At 47.4% G+C, this 24391-nt stretch overlaps 1 long non-coding RNA gene across 1 annotated transcript in view; it reads right to left on the minus strand.

Annotated features, from left to right (window-relative positions):
• Nucleotides 1-24190, minus strand: part of LOC139753281 (uncharacterized) — a 137814-nt gene extending 113624 nt beyond the window's left edge. Inside the window, exon 1 of the long non-coding RNA XR_011713676.1 lies at nucleotides 23990-24190. This is a non-coding gene — a long non-coding RNA (uncharacterized lncRNA). The remainder of the gene's footprint in view (nucleotides 1-23989) is intronic.
• Between the last annotated feature and the right edge of the window lie 201 nt (nucleotides 24191-24391).

Genomic DNA, 24391 nt, shown 5'->3' on the forward strand with positions numbered 1-24391 from the left:
CTTACCAGAATATTCCAGGACAGGATGGCAGTGCTACAGGATAATGATACAAAAAAAAAAAAAAAGCAATTGGTGCCATTCTCATCTCACCATCATATATCATCTGAACTCAACCAAAATCTCCTGAACCTTACTCTAAATTGCAACACTTCTAACCACTATATTGTACGACATGATGGCTGTGCCACAGCATAATGATATGAAGAAAAATTAATTGAAGCCATTCTCTTATCATCATATAACAGTAACTCAACTAAAATCTCTCGAACCTCACTCTAAATTGCAACACTTCTTACTAGCATATTCTGGGACAGGAAGGCAGTGCCACAGCATAATTATGAAAAGAAAAAAAAATTAGTGCCATTCTTTGCCCTAAATAAACCTTTAGACTCATGCACAAGCTTAACCTGAACATGACCCACTGTATAACATATGTTATCATATCATCCTTACCTTGAACCTTACTCTCAACCTCACCAAATTACTACAAAGAAACAGGTGTAGAAATCCTAACTCAGACTACTCACCTTTACATAATATATAAATTCATCTATAAGCTCACCCACAACATTATCATGAACTTTACCTTTACTTTCACCCTAAGCCACAATCCCTACCAGCATCCCACAGCACAGGATAACACCACAAAAAGGACAATAATAGATAAAAATTCAAGCATATCTGAACCTCCAAGATCATGCACATTCTCAATCTGCAGCTCATCTATTTTATAGCACATCAGCCTCATTCTGAACTTCACTATAACAAATGAGAATTTGTAGAAAAAACTCACAACTATTTCGTACTTTCATATAACATAGAAACTCAGCTATATCCTCAACCACAACATTCCCAACTTCAATCACACCAATTTCTACTTCCGTCCAAGAAGACAAGATAGTGGCACTCATCATGATATTCACAGAAAAAGGCAGTTCAGGCTAATCTTCACCAAATCTGAACCTACAGACTCAGGCAAAAACCTAAATAGAAACCTCAACCAAATATTTATATTATCCTCAACCATATATCAATCTTATCTGAAACTCACTTTCAAACTCACCAAGAGGCCCAGTCCTCTGTTCTTAACGCTACCTTGCTAATGCGGGAAATGGCGAATAGTTTGAAAGAAAAGAAAGAAAATATATATATACTCTATCTATCTATCTATCTATCTATATACATATGTATATCTATATATATATATATATATATATATATATATATATATATATATATATATATATATATATATATATCCTAGCCTCAGCCAGTTACCCATTTTATCGACCACTCCCTAAAGAAGGACGAACTTTTGACTGTGGACCGACTGCCATAACCAGGATTCGAACCTATGAGCTTGACCCTGGGCGGCCCGTGAATGCGCAACGGTCAGCAATGCTAACCGCGACAGCACGGAGGTCTATAATCCATGGATGGCTCTTTCCAGCAAGCCACTCGCTGCCGGGAAAGTTCCAGAGAATCTGAAGTTCGTCAAAGTAACACAAATGTCCACAAAATGTAATGACTCCCGACCTGGATATCATCGCCTCACTACCCTCACGTCCACAGTTAGTAAACTTCCAAACTACGAACTATCATTTGAGACGAGATTGTAAGTTATCAAGACCACTTAATGAACAATCATCTACGTAGTTTTCGACGAAAATCGTTCATGTATGACATAAGTTTTGGTTGTAATGTATGATGATAAAATCAGGGTAGTTGAAAGTGATGGCAAACAGAAGTGAATCTTCGAGGTACAGCGGGTTGGGTAGACCTGGTAAGGCGGAGGTAAGACTGGTGACTGAGAGGGTAGGTGGCAAGAAACAGAACACCTGACTGGGTGTGTGAGAAAGGATGGCTTGAGCGAACGTTCGAAGGGGAGGACCTGGAGTAAGTGGAGTGTTGTAAGAACCATCGAATGGACGTGGCAACGGAGAGAAACAAGGGGGTATAAGGTGAGCAATAAGGGTGGAAAAGTGGGCTAACGTTCTGGGTACACTACGAAGATGTGGGTGGGTGGAGGGAGAGATCAATGTCTGCCAGCGTAGATACTCGCACGTCCTGAGTGTACAGTAGTTCCAACAATATTGTGCGGATGTGAGTCTTGGGCCGTGAGTGCGAAAGAATGAGATTGGACGGACTTCTCGGGGCGTGTGTGCGAAAGAATGAGAATGGACGGACTTCTTGGGGCGTGAGTGCGAAAGAATGAGATTGGACGAACTGGATATGGAATCCTTCAGGACAATAGGGAGTGTGAGGCGGGTTCATCATGTAAGGAACAACAGATCACCAGGAAAAGGCGGCAGTAAACAAAGTCTGACCGAGAGAGTTGACCAGGGTGTGCTGGACTGGTACGGGCAAGCGGAGAGGATGAGCGACGAAAGACTATTGAAGAGGATCGGCTTGCCTGAAGTGGTGGGATTCAGGAGGACGTAAGGGACCATGCAGGAGGATATGGAGGGATGAAGTGAAGGAGGATTTTAGGACACTGAGGCCTGAGCACTGAAGACAGTGAGGGGCGTGCACATGGGATAGGCTAACGTGGGTCGATGGGGATATGTGGGACGCAGTAATGTTCTCTGTGGCTGTTGATGTTCGTAGACTCGGGTTTCAACGACTCATACACGAGAGCCGGAATAAACATGTGCAAATGTGGCTTTCATTCGTACGTCCCAGACATCTACGTCGCTCACGTGCGCAAAGCATTTGGACATCAAGAATCATCATTATCATCATCATCATCATCACAATCATCACTAATGCCAATCCTCTAAAACAACTGTTATTCATGCAAATTTTTGGTATAAATTACATTACTTGCTATGATATATTTGATGCGCAACAAACAAAGCAAAAAAAAAATAATTAATAAACTTCACAAATTCACACTACTTAATAATTCACATAATATACCGGGCCAACAATCAAGGGAACGTTCCAACTTGCTCATTAGCCAGTAATTACACTCATATATATATATATATATATATATATATATATATATATATATATATATATATATCTTTTCTTTCTTTTATACTATTCGCCTTTTCCCGCGTCAGCGAGGTGGCGTTAAGAACAGTGGACTATGCCTTTGAGGGAATATCCTCACCTAGCCCCCTTCTCTGTTCCTTCTTTTGGAACATTAAAAAAAGAAAAGAGAGGGGAGGATTTCCAGCCACCCGCTCCCTCCCCTTTTAGTCGCCTTCTACGACACGCAGGGAATACGTGGGAAGTATTCTTTCTCCCCTATCCCCAGGGATAATATATATATATATATATATATATATATATATATATATATATATATATATATATATATATATTCGTCATTTCCCGCACTAGCGAGGTAGCGTTAAGAACAGAGGACTGAGACTTAGAGGAAATACCCTCACTTGGCCCCCTTCTCTGTACTTTCTTTTGGAAAATGAAACCCCAGGACTCCTTCTTCGGCCAGTACTTGCAGCTTCCAATGTGCGCAACAGTCAGCAGCAGGGAAAGGGCGGACTCCCCTGGAATGGGAAGTTCTTGGACGAGGCACAATGTACCCAGGCGATACAACCTCGCGCGAAGGTGACTTTCCGCCCGCGACCTAACCACGAGCAGGCAGGCGGAGTGGGGCACAACACACACACACACAGGCGACTATTCCAACAGTGGAATGGAATTCTGAAGCGGTGCGGCTCCGACCCACCTCCCTGGCAGTGAGGCAGGCTGGGTCGTCCGCTTCACCGTCCTTACCTGTATTTCACGTTCGTCACTTCTGCTACACACACACACACACACACACACACACACACACACACATACCTCTGCACATACAGATATACATGTATGTATTCTGTTACAATGCCCAGATAACTGTTTTCCTTATCACATTCTTCCCGAATTTTTCAAGCCGTCTATCATCTCGTCAGATAATAGATATTAGACAACTTGAAAAAAAAAAAACTGAAGAAATCTGATAAACGCATTTATTTGGTCATTTCAACAGACTATATTTACCAGAAGAACTGCTACCAACATACACAAATATACATATATAAATGCCTACATATACGCACATAAATAAGGCTATAAATACAGTTCTACCTTCATTTCTGCCACACATACACACACACACACACACACACACACACACACACATATAAGTACGTACATATACACCCATAAAAGCACACAAATTACATAAGAGAGAAATATAGGTAAATTTTCATCCACACTTATGTGACAGGCAGCCATATGCAACCTTAGGTTGAAAAGAGACAGGTCCTAACTCTGAGGAACATCAGTGAAAGACAAGATGAGTTCCAAAGCTTGGAGGTGTAGGGAAAGAAGATGATATCACAACGACCCCATCCTCCGAGTCACCACGCAGTAGCATGCCGAGTATTACGTGGTATAAATAATGCTGAGAGCGTGGGGGTGGGTGCAAACAGGCAGGCGGCTTTCGGGTGGCTAGAAACGACGTAATACCTTCAGAGTTGAACCAACATTGTGGCGCGGGGCAAGTGGGTCGAGCTGCGACGTCCGACCGGGTCGTTGGGCGAGTCGAACTGCTCCGGACTCGACACTCGACTCGTGTCGAATGAGTCTGTCGAGTAAGAGCCTACCTACCCAGGTGTGAGAGGAGTATATTCATACATGAGATGAATGACTCTTTATCACAGTGGGTCTAGTTTACCCATAGCCACGGGTCCCGCCCTTTCCTTTCCTCTGTCCCAAGTCCAACCGAACCTTGGATGACCCACTAGATTCCTGTGTGGTCTCTATAGCCCACTCTGACTGCCTGGTTCTCGGGGGACTGTGGCCTCTACCGGGTCTTCGTCTGTGGCGTAACACCTCCATAAACCACACCAGCACCACAGATCAACGTGGCCACATAAAGACACTCGTACTGCCTTGCGACCTTAGACGGGTAGAATGTATTTCCTCCCTGATTGCTCTCTCTCTCTCTCTCTCTCTCTCTCTCTCTCTCTCTCTCTCTCTCTCTCTCTCTCTCTCTCTCTCTCTCTCTCTCTCTCCCATTTTACGGGACGGCCTGCGTCGCCCAGCCGGTCGTAGACTCTCTCCCATTTCTCCATCAGGCTCGTCCGTCTCAAGGGTGAGTGTCGGACCCTTTTCTTGAAGAAGAGAGAGAGAGAAAAAAAAAAAGAGACCACAAGGACTTGGGAGTGGAAGAAGGTATTGAGGGTGTGGCCTGGCTGACACTCTACCCCCGGCAAGCACGCCTCTTTCTTCTCCTGGGGGTTGGCAGGCTTGCATCGCCCACGGCAACATGGCCTGGGGCAGTTACCTCCTCCTCCCCAACCCAACCTCAAGAGGTTAAGGGCCGAGTGTGTCCATGCGTCACTTATCAGGTACTCCTCCTTAATCTTTTACCGTCGCACACCACACAAAAAAAACAACGACGGCGACGAAGATACGAGGCTAAAAATCATCACTCTGCCAAAGGGCGGCGCCCTTCAGGCTCGGTGCTGTGCTGTTCGTAATTAAACCCATTTCCTAAATGCTCCCGCAGCACCAAGGTTGCGCTACTTCGAGCGGAAAAGAGAAATGCCGACTCCTTGCGAGTAAGAAGTTCCTCAATGAGACTGTCACTCCCAAACACACCACAGCCTCGCCAAAGGTGATTTGTCACTCGCGGCGCAACCTCTTGCGGGCGGAGCCCGGTAACGCCGCCGCCCCCGCCCCCTGACGTCACCGAGAGTCTGTGATACCGGGATCCATCTGTGGTACCGGTGGGCACGGGCAGTGTCACCGTCCATATCTCCAAGCCCTATCTCTTTAGGTTATCACTGGTGCCAACATCTCTTGATCTACAGCACCTTTCACTTTCATTAAACTGTGCGCGCCCGCCCCCTGCATCGACTACGTCTCTGTTGATGTTTGTGTTTCATCAAAGAGAGATAGAGAGAGAGAGAGAGAGAGAGAGAGAGAGAGAGAGAGAGAGAGAGAGAGAGAGAGTGTGTGTGTGCATGTGTGTGTGTGTGTGTGTGTGTGTGTGTGTGTGTGTGTGTGTGTGTGTGTGTGTGTGGTGTGTGTGTGTGTCCGCACATGTTATACACTCCAGTGAAGGTTAGGTTATTAATGTTGTTGTGCTGCGTCGGTCACATCGAGCACACACTGACTGCACATCCCAAGGCTGGCTGGAGAAAGGGGCGTATCTTTTACTGTCCACACCTCGCCTGTCTTTCTTTCAAACCCGCAGGAGAGCTACGGTCACCCACTGCCTCCCGACACGTTATCTTTCCCTTCTCTCTCTCTCTCTCTCTCTCTCTCTCTCTCTCTCTCTCTCTCTCTCTCTCTCTCTCTATCTCTCTCTCTCTCTCTCTCCTCTATGCAGTCCCAGAGGACACGGTTCTTCTATGGAGTTCACATAACTTTGAAGCTGCACTCCGCCCAGGAGCAGGATAAGGCGGGTGTATTTGAGGGCCGGAGTGTCCTCGATCACGCTTGTTTAGGTGTACTGCATAAGTCTGTGAGTTTGGCCGCGGTAGTAACGAGAGAGGGGGGGGAATAGGTTGTTTTCAGTTAATTTTTTCCTAATTTTCCATGATTTATGACTACTGATGATTTAAGAGATGCTTTCCACTGGTTAACAAAAAGTCAATAAAAACATCTACGTATTCGGGAGTTGAAGTAATAATGAATAATTCCCACTTCCTTGATAATGACCTTAGAAAAAAAAATATGATGGTCACACGTATGATAACTGAATATATCTAGTTGCCTCATAGGTATCTCGGGAAAGCGTGAATAAGGAAGGGAATCAGAAGCTACATCACATCTTCTACGACCATCGTCTGTAGTGCATAGCGAATCGGAGGGAAACCTGAGAAGTCGAGGGACTTTCTCCAGTTAGCTACTCACGACTACCCGGGTCTTGCTTGCTATTAAGTTCCTTCCCTAATGCGATGTGTGTGTGTGTGTGTGTGTGTGTGTGTGTGTGTGTATGTGAGTTAAGAGAGTTAAGAGATAAGAGAGTTAAGAGATCCACGCACCTCAAAGAGATCCACGCACCCCAAAGAGATCCACGCACCCCAAAGAGATCCACGCACCCCAAAGAGATCCACGCTCCCCAAAGAGATCCACGCACCCCAAAGGGATCCACGCACCCCAAAGGGATCCACGCACCCCAAAGGGATCCACGCACCCCAAAGAGATCCACGCACCCCAAAGGGATCCATACACCCCAAAGAGAATCACGCACCCCAAAGAGATCCACGCACCTCAAAGAGATCCACGCACTCCACAGGGATCCACGCACCCCAAAGGGATCCACGCACCTCAAAGAGATCCACGCACCCCAAAGGGATCCACACACCCCAAAGAGATCCACGCACCCCAAAGAGATCCACGCACCTCAAAGAGATCCACGCACTCCACAGGGATCCACGCACCCCAAAGGGATCCACGCACCTCAAAGAGATCCACGCACCCCAAAGGGATCCACACACCTCAAAGAGATCCACGCACCCCAAAGAGATCCACGCACCCCAAAGAGATCCACGCTCTCCAATCTACTCGACTCTTGAGACCACCTCCTCGAATACTTCCGCCCACTCCCACCCTCACACACACACACACACACACACACACACACACACCCACACACACCCACACACACCCGTGACATGTCGTGGGTGACTGCCTACCCAGCACCACCAAGAGTACCCCTAAATTTGTTCAGTCATGTAATTCCGACCTTTCTCGCTCCTCCCTCCCCGGCAAGGTCGAGTCACTTACCATGTCAACTGTTATATAATTCATTCAGTCGCCGTCCACTCGTCGCAAACCAGGTCACTTATGGCCCTGTGATGTGTGCTGCTGGTGTACTTGTGCGAGGCGTCCAAACCATCCTGGCTATCTGGCCTGACGAAGAGGAACCTGTTCTCTCTCTCTCTCTCTCTCTCTCTCTCTCTCTCTCTCTCTCTCTCTCTCTCTCTCTCTCTCTCTCTCTCTCTCTCTCTCTCTCTTTCTCGCCAACCATGTCACTGGGAGGGAGCAGGCGAGGGAGGGAGGGAGCGGGTGGGGCGGGTGGGCGGGCAAACTCCGTTACTAATTACGAGAACAGACACCGTTCTCCCTGACTTTCCTTTGAGGCGCTTGACAAGGGCAAAACGACGGGGGGTGGTGTATTTTGGGAGAAAGTTAAGTGGGCCTTCTAACATACGAGGGTTGAGACAAAAATCTCCTCAAGAATGAACAGAGCACACACACACTGATGATGATATGGCACGAGTAACCAGGCCAGATAATGAAGGGCAGGTATAGCAATGACAATTCCCTAAAAAGGAGGGATGATGACCCATCCTATGTGGTGATCCTTAGGGCTGAGGTCAAAGGATGGGTCATCACAAACCATGACACCGCCCTCTGAGGTGATCCTAAGGGCCTAAGGTCAAAGGCTGGGTCATCACAAACCATGACACCACCCTCTGAGGTGATCCTAAGGGCTAAGGTCAAAGGCTGGGTCATCACAAACCATGACACCGCCCTCTGAGGTGATCCTAAGGGCTAAGGTCAAAGGCTGGGTCATCACAAACCATGACACCACCCTCTGAGGTGATCCTAAGGGCTAAGGTCAAAGGCTGGGTCATCACAAACCATGACACCACCCTCTAAGGTGATCCTTGGGGCTAAGGTCAAAGGCTGGGTCATCACAAACCATGACACCGCCCTCTGAGGTGATCCTTGGGGCTGAGGTCAAAGGCTGGGTCATCATTTCCCAGGGTAACAACATTTTCTTTCAAGGTCGTAGCGTTCTACAACCTCAAGGGTTGTACCATCATGCTTGGAGAGTGTTGTATCTTGTTTTACTTCAGCAAGTAAAAACTAATGATAGAAATGTCCAGCGTTTGTATAAGACCTCTATGCTGACTACAGCAATATCAGTGATAGAAATGCCCAACGTTTATAGACGAAGCTATGTTCACTACTGTAATATCTTTTGGACAAACGTTCAACAAATGGAAATAAACGAACCTCGGACCCTGCAACGTTTCACTTGGCGAACTGATGGAATGGTAATGTGTGTGTGTGTGTGGTGTGTGTGTGTGTGTGTGTGTGTGTGTGTGTGTGTAATATCATAACGAGTCAAAAGACGTTTTCAAAAACCTGCATACAGCCTTAAGAGAAAGGGAAAAGTACGTCCCCGATCATTCACAATCCCCGATAATTTCTCGCGATCATTTGTGCACAGCGGTAGATAGACGGCGTCGGGGGGGTTGGGGGGAGAAAGTGTTACGAATTCACGAACACGTCAGAGAGAGGAAGATACGGAAACAGGTAGTCGGGAGAAATACTACCCCCAGGGGCCGGGAGAACACGTCAACAAAAGCTATCCGGTGAAGGGTGTACGAGAGCCAGACACAGGAAGTCGGGAGTAGCCACGGACAAAAACCAGAGAATCATCTAAAGACAAAACCGTGTGAGAACAGAAGCTCCGTCGACGGCCTGTGTCGATCCCCGACCATCCTTCGGGGTTTGGGGTTGGGGGAGGAATGAGGGGGCGCGCGCGGGGCTGCTGGGGAAGTAACAGTTTTACTGGACGAGCAAAAAAAAAAAAAAAAGAAGCGTGTGCGTGCGTGCGGTGAGCGCTAAGCGTCAGCCTACCCCATCGTGGCGGAATACACTTGTAGGTCGGTGTGTACTCTCTCTCTCTCTCTCTCTCTCTCTCTCTCTCTCTCTCTCTCTCTCTCTCTCTCTCTCTTTCGGTCTGAACTATCACGTTGCTCGGCTCGCTTAGGCTGTGCGCGTGGGTTAAATGCGTGGAGGCGTGACAAGGAAAATTTATATATCATCCCGGAACTATTTTCAGCACATATTATAATCATGTGGTGACTTCTCTGTGGACATGCTGGCTCAAACGGACACCTGGCAGAGGCCCTCCTGTGTTGGTCATGCACCTGGCAGAGGCCCTCCTGTGTTGGTCATGCACCTGGCAGGCCCTCCTGTGTTGGTCATGCACCTGGCAGGCCCTCCTGTGTTGGTCATCCACCTGGCAGGCCCTCCTGTGTTGGTCATGCACCTGGCAGAGGCCCTCCTGTGTTGGTCATGCACCTGGCAGAGGCCCTCCTGTGTTGGTCATGCACCTGGCAGAGGCCCTCCTGTGTTGGTCATGCACCTGGCAGAGGCCCTCCTGTGTTGGTCATGCACCTGGCAGAGGCCCTCCTGTGTTGGTCATGCACCTGGCAGAGGCCCTCCTGTGTTGGTCATGCACCTGGCAGAGGCCCTCCTGTGTTGGTCATGCACCTGGCAGAGGCCCTCCTGTGTTGGTCATGCACCTGGCAGAGGCCCTCCTGTGTTGGTCATGCATCTGGCAGAGGCCCTCCTGTGTTGGTCATGCACCTGGCAGAGGCCCTCCTGTGTTGGTCATGCACCTGGCAGAGGCCCTCCTGTGTTGGTCATGCACCTGGCAGAGGCCCTCCTGTGTTGGTCATGCACCTGGCAGAGGCCCTCCTGTGTTGGTCATGCACCTGGCAGAGGCCCTCCTGTGTTGGTCATGCACCTGGCAGAGGCCCTCCTGTGTTGGTCATGCACCTGGCAGAGGCCCTCCTGTGTTTGTTATGCACCTGGCAGAGGCCCTCCTGTGTTGGTCATGCACCTGGCAGAGGCCCTCCTGTGTTGGTCATGCACCTGGCAGAGGCCCTCCTGTGTTTGTTATGCACCTGGCAGAGGCCCTCCTGTGTTGGTCATGCACCTGGCAGAGGCCCTCCTGTGTTGGTCATGCACCTGGCAGAGGCCCTCCTGTGTTTGTTATGCACCTGGCAGAGGCCCTCCTGTGTTGGTCATGCACCTGGCAGAGGCCCTCCTGTGTTGGTCATGCACCTGGCAGAGGCCCTCCTGTGTTGGTCATGCACCTGGCAGAGGCCCTCCTGTGTTTGTTATGCACCTGGCAGAGGCCCTCCTGTGTTGGTCATGCACCTGGCAGAGGCCCTCCTGTGTTGGTCATGCACCTGGCAGAGGCCCTCCTGTGTTGGTCATGCACCTGGCAGAGGCCCTCCTGTGTTGGTCATGCACCTGGCAGAGGCCCTCCTGTGTTGCTCATGCACCTGGCAGAGGCCCTCCTGTGTTGGTCATGCACCTGGCACGCCCTCCTGTGTTGGTCATGCACCTGGCAGAGGCCCTCTTGTGTTGGTCATGCACCTGGCAGAGGCCCTCCTGTGTTGGTCATGCACCTGGCAGAGGCCCTCCTGTGTTGGTCATGCACCTGGCACGCCCTCCTGTGTTGGTCATGCACCTGGCAGAGGCCCTCCTCTGTTGGTCATGCACCTGGCAGAGGCCCTCCTGTGTTGGTCATGCACCTGGCAGAGGCCCTCCTGTGTTGGTCATGCACCTGGCAGAGGCCCTCCTGTGTTGGTCATGCACCTGGCAGAGGCCCTCTTGTGTTGGTCATGCACCTGGCAGGCCCTCCTGTGTTGGTCATGCACCTGGCAAAGGCCCTCTTGTGTTGGTCATGCACCTGGCAGAGGCCCTCCTGTGTTGGTCATGCACCTGGCAGAGGCCCTCCTGTGTTGGTCATGCACCTGGCAGAGGCCCTCCTGTGTTGGTCATGCACCTGGCAGAGGCCCTCCTGTGTTGGTCATGCACCTGGCAGAGGCCCTCCTGTGTTGGTCATGCACCTGGCAGAGGCCCTCCTGTGTTGGTCATGCACCTGGCAGAGGCCCTCCTGTGTTGGTCATGCACCTGGCACGCCCTCCTGTGTTGGTCATGCACCTGGCAGAGGCCCTCCTGTGTTGGTCATGCACCTGGCAGAGGCCCTCCTGTGTTGGTCATGCACCTGGCAGAGGCCCTCCTGTGTTGGTCATGCACCTGGCAGAGGCCCTCCTGTGTTGGTCATGCACCTGGCAGAGGCCCTCTTGTGTTGGTCATGCACCTGGCAGGCCCTCCTGTGTTGGTCATGCACCTGGCAAAGGCCCTCTTGTGTTGGTCATGCACCTGGCAGAGGCCCTCCTGTGTTGGTCATGCACCTGGCACGCCCTCCTGTGTTGGTCATGCACCTGGCAAAGGCCCTCCTGTGTTGGTCATGCACCTGGCAAAGGCCCTCCTGTGTGGTCATGCACCTGTTTGGTCCTCCTGTGTGGTCATGCACTTGGAACGCCCTAAAGAGTTAATCATGCACCGTGCGAGCTCTCCTGTGTTGGTCATGCACCTGGCAGTCCCTCCTGTCTTGATCATGCACCTTGCAAGCTCTTCTATGTTGGTCATGCACGCGGGGCAAGCCCTCCTTGTTTTAGCCGTGCAATTGTGAAACGCTCCTATGTTAGCAGAATACATGCCCGTCCTTCCTGTGTTAAGAGGGGCATGTGTACAATCTCCTACATTATAACAGTAAACGTCCCGGATTCTCCTGTGTTAAAAGCCGTTGTCTGAGGAGGCCTCCCATCCCCTCACTCCGTGTCATCTGCGCAAGCGACTGGGTCAATTCTCGAGTCGCTCAGATCGGTCGCAGATCGCACGGAAACTGGGAGATTGTGGATCTGTTTCTACGAGCTGAAACTGGAGGGACCGGGAGGCGCGAGCGATTGGTGTCTCTAGAAGGAGGAGGTGGAGGAGTATGGGGTTGTGTTTGTGGTCCCCACTCACGGTGGGGGTTCGGGTTTTCGCGTCCTGTCCGAAGTGGTTCGCTGAGGAGATGATCCTTTCACAGCTGGGCGAAGGCGTACACAACATTCTCTCTCTCTCTCTCTCTCTCTCTCTCTCTCTCTCTCTCTCTCTCTCTCTCTCTCTCTCTCTCTCTCTCCCTTTTTTAGACGTGCACTGGCAGAAGTCCGTAAAAAAAAAAAAAAAATTGGTCCTTGTGGCCTGACTTGGGGAAGGGAAGGGAGAAGGTGGAGGGAGGGAGGGAGGAGGGAAGGGAATGGAGAGAGGGGAGGGAGGGAGGGAGGGAGGGAGGGCAGAGGCTGCTTGTATGGATGGGAGTGACTGACGGCCATGCGCCGTCTTACCCGCATGCCAATGGACAACATGCACTCGTTAGAGGAGGTCCCGGATGCAGCGACATGGCCGGGTGCGCTTGACTCTATCCTATCTATTTATGTACTTAATCTATTTCGACGGCGCACCGCGAGCGCGCGCGCGCGATGTCCGCGAGGTGAGGCAGGGGCTGTCGCGTGGGAGTACGTGACGATACCACGCCAGTTTGTATCAGCGGTCACGGGGAAGGCTTGACCACCCCACACACCCCACCCCTCCCCCACCCCTCCCCTTCCCTTCCCCTTCCCCCTCCCTTCCCCTTCCCCTTCCCCCTCCCTTCCCCTTCCCCTTCCCCTTCCCCTTCCCTTCTCCCTACCACCACCACCACCACTGCGGCTCATCTATGACTGTTGCTATATGGGTTATTTTTCCAAGTCTTAAGTTTGTCTTCGGGACTTCCCTTCTTTTTTCTTTCTTTCTTTTCTCGGTCTTGAGAGAGAGAGAGAGAGAGAGAGAGAGAGAGAGAGAGAGAGAGAGAGAGAGAGAGAGGTGGGGGGGTGGGGGAGGGGGGGAGGGGAGGGAGGGAGGGAGGACCTTGGTCGATCTTAGCTCCACGTGTCGAGGTCACACACCACAAAGACCTTGGCGAGTGTGCTTGTTGTGCCTGCGCCATGCACCCCGCACTGACTGCTTTGCTTGCTTGGCGTCTGATGTCAATAAGATACTATTATCAGGTTGTGTCCTCCAGTTAGATAAAAAAAAAGAGAGAAAAAAGAAAGAAAAATAGATAAATGATACATATTATATTTGTCTTGCGACTGAGTCCGGACTGGATATGTAAACAAAAAAGAAGAGAGAGAGAGAGAGAGAGAAAAAAAAAAGGTAATGAGTCACAAGGTTTTAGGAAAGAACTTTCCGTTTGGTGCCTAAAGTGGACGGTATGCACAAGGTCTGCTGTCCTATCGTGGTGGTGCAGGAGGAGCCATGCTCACACACACACACACACACACAACACACATACACATACACACACACACACACATAAACATACCAACTAAGCCCCAGCCAGCCCCCTCCCCTGCCCCACTGGTGATAATGAGTCCCCAGCTTGCCCTCGAAAAACTCTTGAGGGCAAAGAATAACATACGTACATTAAGCGGCTTCCTAAGGGCCCCAGATTATAACCTTTCACACGTCCCCGGTCCTCTGCAGCCTAGCCTACATCGACGCGTCCCGGTCCTCTGGTCCTCTGCAGCCTAGCCTACATCGACGATTCCCGGTCCTCTGCAGCCTAGACGCGTCCCCGGTCCTCTGCAGCCTAGCCTACATCGACGCGTCCCGTTCCTCTGCAGCCTAGCCTACATCGATGCGTCCTCGGTCCTCTGCAGCCTAGCCTACATCGACGTTTGGGCAAGACGGATCGCAATGGTTGCGCCTTCAGCTACGTGCCTTCCTTCGCATTGTGCTTCCTCCCTGCGTTCACAGTCAGCATCGAAGCCGTTCATTATCTCTCTCTCTCTCTCTCTCTCTCTCTCTCTCTCTCTCTCTCTCTCTCTCCATACGTAATAAGGAATTCACATTGCCAGTTAGGATCGCTTTTTTTATTCCCTTTGTTTTTTTTTTGTTTTTTTTTTATAAGCGGTTTTTCTTATCGGGTCGTTTCTCGAGCATGGGGCAATTCTGGCACACAGGGGATGTCCTGGCAAGAGATAGTGAGCTCATGGCAGAGAATTTCATCTTTTAACACAACGACTGTCACTGTCAATGTACAGTTTGTGTCATATACCCCATCAGTGAGAGGATGCCTTAAATGAGCGGTGTACAGCTGTGAGATACGTCTCAAATAATTCTCTCGAGGTGGAAGAAGAAGAAGAAGGGGGGAGGAAAAAAATATATAAATAAATAGACGCTTGGCTTTCTCTAATCGTCTTAAAAACCTTGTCTTACCCCCCCCCCCCCCCACACGTTATCACTCATGCACATAAAGGTGATAATCCCTGTCCAAGGGAAGGACAGTTTCATCCTCACCATCACCTCTCGAGTACACGCAATCACTTCCCCCCCCCCCCCCCCTCAATATAATACAGTCAACTTTATACCTTTCTTCCTCGTGCACTGAGCTCCCCCCACCCCACTCAATATAATACAGTCAACTTTATACCTTTCTTCCTCGTGCACTAAGCTCCCCCCCCCCACCCCCCCTGCTGGGAGGGAGGGGTTGCCAACTCGGCGATCCTGGGCACAAACAAACACACGACACGCACGCACGCACGCATGCTCTCCCGCTGTGAACACATTTCCCAAACGCCCTCACGACAGCTGCTTCTAAATGACTCAAATATAACAAAAACTAAAAGAAAGAAAGTCACTACATAAATGAATGTTTTATCAATAATAATAATAATAATAATAATAATAATAATAATAATAATAAAAATATCAATAATAATAATAATAATAATGACAATATAATAATAATAATAATAATAATAATAATAATAATAATAATAATAATAATAATAATAATCTTATGTAAGGCGTTGAATTAAGTCATCTGCCGCAAGGATGTTAAAGGACTATATTTACCGCAAACCAAGTGACCGACTAAACGCATCCAAAACTCGCTTCTAATGAACTCTCGTTGACCACAAAATTGTGATACAATTATCTTTAGATTGTTCGGTATCTGTTGGTCATACCTGCACTCAAAGACCGCCACGGACACGCAAAGACCACCAAGGACACACAAAACACCACCCCGGTCACAGAACGATAAACCAAGGACACACAAAGACCACTAACGACACACAAAGACCACTAAGGACACACAGAGACCACTAAGGACACACAAAGACCACCAAGGACACACAAAGACCACCAAGGACACACAAAGACCACTAAGGACACACAGAGACCACTAAGGACACACAAAGACCACCAAGGACACACAAAGACCACAACGGACACAAAAAGATCACCACTGACACAGAACTACCACCACGGACGCACAACGACCACCAACGGACGCACAACGACCACCAACGGACGCACAACGACCACCACGGACGCACAACGACCACCAACGGACGCACAATGACCACCAACGGACGCACAACGACCACCACGGACGCACAACGACCACCACGGACACACAAAGACCACCTTGGGCATAACGACCACTAAGGACATACAACGACCACCATGGGCATAATCGTACACGTGAACTATCAGGAACGTCATAAACAACTACTTCAAAACACACACACACACACAAACACACACACACACACACACACAAACACATACATACACACATACATACACATATGCTGCCCCCAAATAAAACACGGACGGGCCCGGGTTCGAATCCTGTGCGCGTCAGTCAGCTCAGGGCCAACCTAGAGGCTCTTCGTTCCTCTCTCGAGTGGGTCAAAAAATGGACACCAGGCTTAGGGTGATACAGAGAGAGAGAGAGAGAGAGAGAGAGAGAGAGAGAGAGAGAGAGAGAGAGAGAGAGAGAGAGAGAGAGAGAGACTGGACCAATTCCAAAGTACGCCTGACAACCTGTTTGATGACGCAGGCGAATAATGCTCTCATCACTTTATCAGACAGGGGGTTCAAGGTGCTTAAGGCCTGCCTCCACGTGTGAAGCCAGTTGAAACTACTTCTAAGGTGATAGAGACGCACTACCGCATTGGGCATGGGAGCCATAACCTCTTGAGGACAGAAACACGGAAGTTGAAGGAACAATAATCAATTTCATACACAATAAACACAAGCGTAAAGTCCTGAGTATGGGATACACAGTGAAAGAAGGCAAGTATGCAGTCTGTTCTGGATGAGAGGGCTTGGGAAGCGAACCACTGTTGTTCGCTGATGATACAGCGCTGGAGGCTGATTCGGGTGAGAAACTGCAGAAGCTGGTGACAGAGTTTGGTAAAGTGTGTGAAAGAAGAAAGCTGAGAGTAAATGTGAATAACAGCAAGGTTATTAGGTACAGTAGAGTTGAGGGACAAGTCAACTGGGAGGTAAGTTTGAATGGAGAAAAACTGGAGGAAGTGAAGTGTTTTAGATATCTGGGAGTGGATTTGGCAGCGGATGGAACCAAGGAAGCGGAAGTGAATCATAGGGTGGGGGAGGGGGCGAAGGTTCTGGGAGTGTTGAAGAATGTGTGGAAGGCGAGAACGTTATATCGGAGAGCAACAATGGGTATGTTTGAAGGAATAGTGATTCCAACAATGTTATAGGGTTGCGAAACATGAGCTATAGATAGGGTTGTGCGGAGGAGGATGTGTTGGAAATGAGATGTTTAAGGACAATATGTGGTGTGAATGGTTTGATCGAGTAAGTAATGAAGGGGTAAGAGAGATGTGTGGTAATAAAAAGAGTGTGGTTGAGAAAGCAGAAGAGGGTGTATTGAAATGGTTTGGTCACATGTAGGGAAAGAGTGAGGAAAGATTGACAAAGAGGATATATTGTCAGAGGTGGAGGGAACGAGAGGTGGGAGACCAAATTGGAGGTGGAAGGATAGAGTGAAAAAGATTTTGAGCGACTTGGGCCTCAACATACAGGAGAGTGAAAGGCGTGCAAGGATTAGAGTGAATTGGGATCGACGTGCTGTCAATGGATTGAACCAGGGAATGTGAACCGTCTGGGGTAAACCATGGAAAGTTTTGTGGGGCCTGGATGTAGAAAGGAAGTTGTGGTTTCAGTGCATTACACATGACAGCTAGAGACTAGTGTGAATGAATGTGGCCTTTGTTTTCTTTTCCTAGCGCTACCTCGCGCGCGCGCGGGGAGAGGGGGGGGTGCAGTTTCATGTGTGGAGGGGTGGCGACTAGAATGGATGAAGGCAGCAAGTATGAATATGTACATGTGTATATATGTATATGTCTGTGTATGTATATGTATATACATATGTATACGTTGAAATGTATAGGTATATATATGTGCGTGTGTGGGTGTTTATGTATATGCATGTGTGTGTGGGTGGGTTGGGCCATTCTTTCGTCTATTTCCTTGCGCTACCTCGCTAAGGCAGGTAGACAGCGACTAAGTATAATAAATATAAATAAATGAATATACATATGATGAGGGAGGAAATAATATGCATCTGTGAGAGGCACTTGTGGGTCGACATTGCATTCATCCTGTCGTCAGAGCTGAAATGCACAGGAGACAGTCTCTCTGCTGGCAAATCGATGGTCTTCCGGGGTACACCCGGAAGACCATCCAGAGCGGATGTAAGGCCGGGAGTAGACCATGGTTCTTAAATGCAGTCACCTCGAGAATTAATAAGTACAGTCCAGTGGAAGGCAAGAAAGACAGAGAAGACTAAATCATGAGAGTCAAGAGTTCTAGTGTGATGTGTAAAAGGTCATCGGTTTCGTCCAACGTAGAAAGAGAGAAGAGTAATGGGTGACTCGATCACATCTCAATGTTGACAGCGAACAGTACTTCGAAAGATGTCAAGAACAACTACAGATCATAACAAGAAACTTCAAAACTTTTTGGTAGAGATGTTTCGTGGTTTTGTGAAATCAATATCAGAGTAGTGGATGTAGAAGATGAAACACGTAGCTTCTTCCTGTTCCTTACTCTGGAGAGGAAGGAACAGTACAAAAGGAGAGGATTCTCAGCTTCCCCATCCTCGTATTCCTCACTTATGAATACACACACACACACACACACACACACACACACACACACACACACACACACCAACCCACCCATGCTTCGGCCCAGGATCATGCACACAGGCTCTTGTGCCGGGAAAGCAATGGCTAAGTATGCATGACTTAGCAATGCTGACGGAATGAGGGACCTCCCCTCCTTCTAAGAGAGAGAGAGAGAGAGAGAGAGAGAGAGAGAGAGAGAGAGAGAGAGAGAGAGGGGGGGGGGGGGGCGGGTTCCTCCTGGGCCTCACCGTCGGGGCCCGGGGCCGGGAGGCGAGGGGGAGTTCTAGCAGCTGGGGTTCTCACAGTACAACAACAGTCCCACGCTCATAAATGTCTCATCGCATTCTACAGCCCTCATGAAGGCCACGCGACGCAAGAGGGAGCCAGCTAGATTCGCTGCCGTCCGTGAGGAAATATGTGCAGGCATTACCAGCCAAGGTCTTCCTCACCTCCTTTCCCCACCAGCACCCAACCAACCCTCCCCCCTCTCTCTCTCTCTCTCTCTCTCTCTCTCTCTCTCTCTCTCTCTCTCTCTCTCTCTCCCCTCTCTCATCACAGCCCTCGTTCCCTCCCTCATTCCCGGCCCTGGCCACGTTCAAGATGTTATCTATGTGAGACACGATGACAAACAGACGTGACAATATGTAGCATCCAGCCGTTATATATGACATTCAGAGGGAAAACGGGAGACAATATCAGGAGTCCTCCACTAAATTCGCTGCCTCTCCCGCCTCCTCCTCCTCCTCCACCACTTCAGTTCCCCAAGGGCTGGGATCTCTCTCTCTCTCTTCTCTCTCTCTCTCTCTCTCTCTCTCTCTCTCTCTCTCTAATCACTTGAAACGTGTTTGCTGTTCTGTGATAACCACCCTCTTGCAACCATAGTCTCACTCATTTAATTATCATTCAACTCTCCAACGCGTCGTGCCTCCTGCAACTGACCTTCGCATTATCAAAGGTTTCTTTTTCTTTTCTTTTTTTTCCTGTTTAAGTTACGACGTAGTAGTCTGAAGGCGGCCTCTATTGTGGAATGTTTAAAAATCTTTACCGTACAATTTATAATAATCACAGCCTGAGGGATGTAGTTCCATCATCAACGAATCATATACTTCAACTCATGATCACTCCACCGGTTTGTTACATTACCTAAAATCTCATATATATATATATATATATATATATATATATATATATATATATATATATATATATATATATATATATATATATATATATATATATATATATATATATATATATATTATATATATATATATATATATATATATATATATCTTTTTTCTTTCTTTTAAAATATTCGCCATTTCCCGCGTTAGCGTTAAGAACAGAGGACTGGGCCCTTGTGAAATATCCTCACCTGGCCCCCCTCTGTTCCTTCTTTTGGGAAAAAAAAAAGAAAAAAAAAAAGAGAGGGAAGGATTTCCAGCCTCCCGCTCCCTCCCCTTTTAGTCGCCTTCTACTACACGCAGGGAATACGTGGGAAGTATTCTTAATCCCCTATCCCCAGGGATAATATATATGTATATATATATATATATATATATATATATATATATATATATATATATATATATATATGTATATATATATATACATATTCTTTTTTTTTCTGAAGCATAAATCTTTCTTTTGAAGTAAAAGTCTTAGCTTGGTAAAGCTAATGTTCTCCCAAGAGCCTGTTATTTGGCAACGCTCTCTGGCGTCTGGCTCTAGCGACAGTTATGATATCACCGTGTCAAGCTGTGAGCTCATAAGGAAGAGGAACGAAAGCTCTGCTGGATCTGATCTGCCAACGACATCTGAAATTATTTTCGTCGTTCTCACGTCGTTTGTAACTAAAAGTAATCCTAGCAGGTACTACAGAAAAAAAAACAAATGGAAATGTTTTTTTTTGGTGGGGGGAAAGGGTATGGAGTGGTATCCTATTTCAAGTACCAAATTCAAAATGTGAATATGAAAGTACCAAATTCAAAATGTGAATATGAAACTTTTGAACTCTGGTGACAATAAACTTTTGAACTCTTTAAGAAGCTGCCTCTTCAAATGAGACATTTCACAGGTGTCGTGTCCTCAGGACGGGAGGTGAAGGTTCCCTGTGAAGATCTCATGGAGTGGTGACCTTGTCGCCTTCACCTATGGATCATGCAGGCACCTCCTGGCAACTCCAGGGCTCCATTGGCCATGTTGCATAGACTTAGCACAGATGCACGCCTTCAGATGCCGGAGGACGAATACATACAAAGCGAAAACCACGAGTGTTCTTTTTTCCATCTAATCTTTGATAATATATATATATATATATATATATATATATATATATATATATATATATATATATATATATATACACCCACACACACACACACGTCATACGCGTTCGTGTATTCCTGTGCTATCGACAGCTCGCAAGGAAAATTTGAAAGAGGATCAGAAGAAAAACTCTGACTGGCTTGTCCCTGTTTCTTCCTTTGGAGAATAATACAGGAGGGGAAGATTTCCAACACCCCCCTCCCCCCCAACACCCACCCAACACCGTCCCTCTTAGTCGCCTTCTATGATGCGCTGTAGATATGTACGTGGGCAGTCTTCAGCCACGCTCTCTCTCTCTCTCTCTCTCTCTCTCTCTCTCTCTCTCTCTCTCTCTCTCTCTCTCTCTCTCTCTCTCGAACAGTTCGTGTTAGAATGATAAGGCACGAACGCGACTACCTCCACCATAACACGAATTCGTCTCGCGTGCGTGCATCCAGTGCGGGGGATGGGTGGCCGCTGCTGCAACACGCCTGGTAGAGCTATTTTCCTCTCGCTCGGAGAGACACGGTGGTGGTGTTGCAACACGGGCTAAAGCCTCCTCGATCACCCGTTATCTAATCAGTGAGCAGGCAACAAGGGAACAGCGGCACCGACGGGAATGTAACATCTGCCCCTCAAGGGGTCAGCAGGTGCCACATGCCAGCTGGTTGGCATCATCAACCGATCTATACTTGTCTCTCCGCACTGTCTAAAAAAAAAGAAAAACGAGAATCATAACTTTACTGAGCCGCCACCCGCCCACTGAACTGGACTCGTGGAACGTATCTACCATAAGTTTTCTAGGAGGAGGAGGAGGATGAAGAAAGGACCTCCTCCTCCTCCTCTTCCTCCCTGTGAATTACTCACTGAGTCTCTTATCACCGCGACTGTAATACATTAATCATCTCACGACTCACGAGCCTAGGTTGGTAGATGCTAGGATATCATTCTCATGCGTGAGTTGTGTATTAGAGGATCCTCAGGTAAAAATGTCGACTCTGATATTCACTTTAAAAATGTTAACTTCAGAGAGGGCGAATGGCCTGCTGTCATACGGAACGAACGAATCTGTTGCAGACCATAACTGGGTCAATCTCTGTCACTAAGGACGTTAATTTGCCCTAAATTCACACGAATAATATATATATATATATATATATATATATATATATATATATATATTTTTTTTTTTTCCAAACTATTCGCCATTTCCCGCGTTAGCGAGGTAGCGTTAAGAACAGAGAACTGGGCCACTGAGGGAATATCCTCACCTGGCCCCCTTCTCTGTTCCTTCTTTTGGAAAAAAAAAAAAATTAAAAAAAATTATTTATATATATATATATATATATATATATATATATATATATATATATATATATATATATATATATATTCATGTGAAGTTAGGCAAATTTGAAGCTTGCCCTAAATGCGACTCGTTTCCTATAAGCGGAGGACGACTTGCGTTACAAGAACCAATGGCAGATGACGTGAGTTAAAAGAAACAAAAAAACAAACAACAGGACGACTTACGTTACAAGTAACGACAGGACGCCTTGTGTTACAAGAAGCAACGACCGGACGACATATGTTACGGAGAAGTTTTCGTCGACGTAGCGTTACACCCATCGAACTCCTTGACACAGTAAACGAAGAGCAAAAATAATAAGAAAGAAAAAATGAATAAAAGATTTACGATCTCGGATATCTACCTCCTTGCCCACCTGCAACAGAGACGAGAAGAGGATATCCTCTCGCATCTCTAGTTGAGGTCGTAACGTCGGTGAGGACATGATAACACTCTATACTTTCCACAGTTCTCGTTGTCTTGCCTCAGACCCCCCCCCCCCCCCAATATAGCATTATCTTATTCCACGTGGAGATGGCCTGGGCAGTGTGGGGTGTGGCAGGTTAGGGAAGGGGAGGAGAAATCACATGAAGGTTGTTGACATCAAGATAAGATGACTGCTGTTGTAACGAAGCGATTCGAGATGTGTTAAGAGAAAAAGTCAATGTGTGGTTATCACTCACCTTCGTTGAGGTGTATCTCAAAGATCGTACCATACATGTACCGTATGTACGAAACAGCTGTGTAACTCCCTCATGACCGTGCCACTGATATACAGTGTGTACCTGCTTCCAGACCGTACCATGGATGCACAGTGTGATCATCTTCATGACCGTGCCATACATGTACCGTATGTACCTCCATATCTGTACCATTCATGTACGTGTGCATCTCCCTTATGACTGTAGCATATTTCATATAAAACAACTTAATCCCCACAAATGACCGTAACATACTTTATATAAAAAAATTAACTGGTTGCATTTTCTTCCTATGATATATATATATATATATATATATATATATATATATATATATATATATATATATATATATAACATGAGAAATATATTAAAACGAAAAATTCAAAATTTGCAAGGACAGCCATTAACCGCCGCTCGTACTGGAAAGTGGCTACTAGAACAACTTTCAAATCAACTAAACTACTTTCAAATCATAGATTTCTTTCGTTTCACAAGCAGAAATCAATTCACAGTAAAGTTAAATTTCACGTATATTAAAATCATCTTGACATGCTCTAATATCACTTTGATTTTTTGGCGAATTTTGCAATGTAAGCCGAAGTCGTTGCAAGCATTCGGATAACCTTCAAACGAATCATGGCTTGTTGACACTGTGGGTGCGTGAAGTCCACCTTCTAGCAATTTCGTCTGTCTTACGCCACTGGGCATTCCAGCCGCTGTGATTTATTCCGTAAGTGTTTGATATCAATCTTTATAATGTACTGAGACTAGGGAAAGTCTTCTTAAACGAGAATGTGAGACAGCAGTTTCTCCCGGGCTTGGACAACGCCGGAAAGTTTAAGTAGATCGGGCGAACGGCAAGGAGAAAAAAAAAAAATGGTAATCATCGCTTTGTAACGAAATCCACATAGATATGCCTCTGATCAAGTTATTAATCATTTCCCAGTAAGTGGGAATGATCAGCTCTTTCATAAAATACCAGACATCATCGTCATAAAGGGAAAACCCGCGTGGGGCAGAATTACCTGGAAAGAGGCGCAACATTGTGACCACAACGCCACCTTCATCAGCGTCACGCCCTGTCGCCTGGCTTCACCACAGCTCGTAGTTAGTCCAAACACTGGACTATTCTTCACTCAGCACTTTCGAAACGCAATGAGTAATTCTGAGTATGAGTTCACCGTTAAATTTTGAGAGCTTCACTCCGCGGCGAGCGGGGGTTCACACTTTCCAAAGATCCAACTCGGAATGATTTGAGGCGTTTTCGTTCGCGGGCTATTTGCTTGTGACGTCACCTTTCTGAGGATATTCGATAAATCGCTGTGGTCAGAAATACATAGTTTACCTTTTCAACTTTACGTTTCATATTTTTATTATCAGATGCGTAGTGACAGACGTTATAATTTTATTTTTTTTAGGGGGGGGGC

This window comes from Panulirus ornatus, chromosome 14, assembly GCF_036320965.1.
Source record: "Panulirus ornatus isolate Po-2019 chromosome 14, ASM3632096v1, whole genome shotgun sequence".
Taxonomy (NCBI): Eukaryota; Metazoa; Arthropoda; class Malacostraca; order Decapoda; family Palinuridae; genus Panulirus; species Panulirus ornatus.